The 2,990-nt window shown below is 33.8% G+C and overlaps 1 protein-coding gene across 6 annotated transcripts in view; it reads right to left on the bottom strand.

The window, feature by feature from the left end:
• Window positions 1-386: 386 nt before the first annotated feature.
• LOC106878079 (uncharacterized) overlaps window positions 387-2,990 on the bottom strand; it is a 498,193-nt gene continuing 495,589 nt past the window's right edge. For 3 of the 6 annotated variants that reach the window (XR_016243207.1, XR_016243206.1, XR_016243209.1), the window contains one exon: window positions 840-1,299. The gene's annotated coding sequence lies outside the window, so the exon portion shown is untranslated. Of the gene's footprint in view, window positions 1,300-2,990 lie in introns of all 6 variants that reach the window. The other 3 variants (XR_016243213.1, XR_016243210.1, XR_016243208.1) reach the window with 3 other exon arrangements.

A 2,990-nucleotide genomic window follows, 5' to 3' on the forward strand; every position in this document is an offset into this window, starting at 1 on the left:
TGAACAGGATTGGGGATTATAAGTCGTATGTTAGCGTGTATATGTAAATATATAAAAATAAAAAGATAAAGAGAGCAATGGTAAGGTTGGAGAAGTATTTTATGGATTGAGTCTTATATATATATACATGGATAGATTCTTATATGTTTTTATATATTTACACACACGCACACAAACATATGCATGTGCGCGCGTCTCTGTGTGTATAAGTTATATATATATATATATATATATGTATATATATATAAATATATAACTTATACACACAGAGACGCGCACACATGCATATGTTTGTGTGCGTGTGTGTTGTGTGTGTTCGTGTGGTTTCTGCACGAACGCTCAGCTCTGAGTGCAACGCGTATTAGAGAAGAACGAGCTACTTAGCAAGCTAAAGAAGTTATTACGCAGCTTCTTCTGTATTGTCAATTACTAGTTGATATGCAGCAAAAGCTACTACTCAGAAAGAAAATTAGTAAAATAGGTACACAGGTAGAGGAGAGAAGGAAAGATAGTTGCGTATTCACATATACATACAGAGGGTTTATAAATATAAACACAGGTACACAAATGTCCTCCTTCAATATACTTCTAACCTGTTGGATTTGGCCCAGATAGGACGTTACATTTATATATATATGATTGTATATGTTATACATACTTAAATACATACACGCACACATTAGCATATCTATTCAACGGGCACGTACTTACTTAAATCTGTACACTTGTGCGTACGTCATAAAGGAATTATGATTCGTTTATGTGATTCGCTTGAAGCCCTACTATTGAAGTAGATAACGAAGTTTTAGATCTGAAAATGTGTACGTCGAAAATCATTGATAATTTTCTTTTTACTTACCTCTGAATTCATGTAAAATGCTAAATGGCATTACGATAAGAGAAACTAATAGATCAGTAACAGCTAAGGAGAACAGAAAGTAATTGGTGACAGTTTGAAGTCTCCGTTCCTTAGCAATGGCAAGACAAACGAGAAGATTTCCTGTAATTCCAAAAATTACAAATGGAGCTGGTGCAAGAGCCCACCAGTTGAGGGTGCCGTCAAGGTTTCCTGTATTCAAACTTCCATTGTTCGTACCATTAGTTCCATTAAAGAAACATAACCCATCACCACAAGGACTTTGAGTGAAATCCGGGTGAGTGAAGCTGGGTATTGGCCTTTGCCCAAACGACAAATTAAGTGTACCACCATCTTCAGGTAGTATGTCTTCAGTCTGTGGGTCAATTCGAAATAGGTCCCTAGTAGTATGGAACTCCATCACAACGGAACTCTGGCCAAAACTGCAAATAAAAAGAAAGATGCAAACAATAAAAATGTGTTATCGTATAAATATTTAGATATCTACGATACTGGTTTTACCTTTAATATGTAGGTTAAGCATTTATGCACATTCGGTTCTAAAACGGTGTGTTTTACTCTTATGTGTGTATTTTTACAATGGAAAATAGTATTCAGAAATACGTTCATTATTCTAAAAACTTCCTGTATTTTTCCTCTTGTTTACCCCACCATTTGAGTTTAAAATTAATCCTCTTTTGTATTTCTCACTAACTGGAGTTTTAAATTCTACTATATTAAAACAAATGAGAAATAGATGTAAAAATCTAACAAAGGAAACTAACAATAACAATATCACATGAGAATTTCAGTCATGTAGGCTTAAATAATGAGCAGATACCAGAATAAGTCACATACATCGGATTTATACCAATCCATTCACAACACTCTCATTAAGATACACATAATACAAATTGTTAAAGTTGTTGAAGTAGTAGAAAGAAAGGAAGTTCGTATTTCTTTTACGAAATAAACCCGATTCAAATTTCTTTTCTGCGATCAGATCGTTTAAGAACTATAAATCGAAAACTATAAGAATTGATACTCAGACAACAGATTTACGCCATTTTGAAACTTACATATATTGAGATTAGCTGCACTAGTTTGAGAAACCTTATCTTACACAATAACTCACTCAATACTGAATAAAATAACCAAATACTATTTAGTAGAGACACAATACTAAATCGTATACGATTTATAAAACACAGCTTTGCGAAATATATTCTCCATCCATCAAATTGATACAACTCTACGCAATTGTATTGCGATTGATTCTTTCTTTCCGAAGTGGTTTCTTCTGCACGTGACATGAGTTTCTCTTCCAGGGAGATAACTTTTTTCTACACTAGAAGACGGACACCACTGGTATATTTTAATTACGTTTAAAACATTTTGTTTGGTATGTGAGGGGATTTTAGCTCTTTTTGTAAATATTTACTAGTCTCATTCACTCTTCGTAGATGAGGTAACAATCTGAATGGTGTCTTCTCAGACGTCCGGTCACTTATATTTCGTCATTTCCCGCTTACTGATATAACCAAATATAGCTGCATTAGGTTGTTTGGTGGTATAGGTTTTGATCCCTGCATTATCGAGGAATATTTCTTATACGTTTGTTTTATTTATTTATTTATTTATTTACGACTGTGTATCGTTGCTATTTAAAATTATCTTTCTCCATTCGAAACCTTAAGATACTTCTTCCAAAATTGTTTAGCGATTCTTAATGGAAGCAATCTTCATCGACTTATCTACGATAGCTGCGATTAGTTGCTCCTCTGATGGCTGAAGCAAAACTCTCGAACCTTTGGCTATGCCCGTTTATGTTAGTCTTTTATTCCATTCTACAGGAATAATAGATCTTCGGAGAGAAGCAGGCATCTAATGTAGAGGGTTTTTCTAGTCATTTGTCCTCTCCATAAAATGGTAAATGGCTAGTGTGCTATTCTTGGAATGTATGCTTGAAAACCCAAAAAACTGTTCTATGTTAGAAGGATTTCATTTCATAGCTAAGTGGAAAATATGCAAATTTGGTTATAGCTATGATACAAAGCACCATGTTTTATTTGACTGAAGTCATTATCATTATCTTTTTCTTAATACATTTGCGCAGTTTTTTCATTGCAGACAT

The sequence above is a fragment of the Octopus bimaculoides genome, chromosome 9, assembly GCF_046866305.1.
Source record: "Octopus bimaculoides isolate indiv1 chromosome 9, ASM4686630v1, whole genome shotgun sequence".
Classification (NCBI taxonomy): domain Eukaryota; kingdom Metazoa; phylum Mollusca; class Cephalopoda; order Octopoda; family Octopodidae; genus Octopus; species Octopus bimaculoides.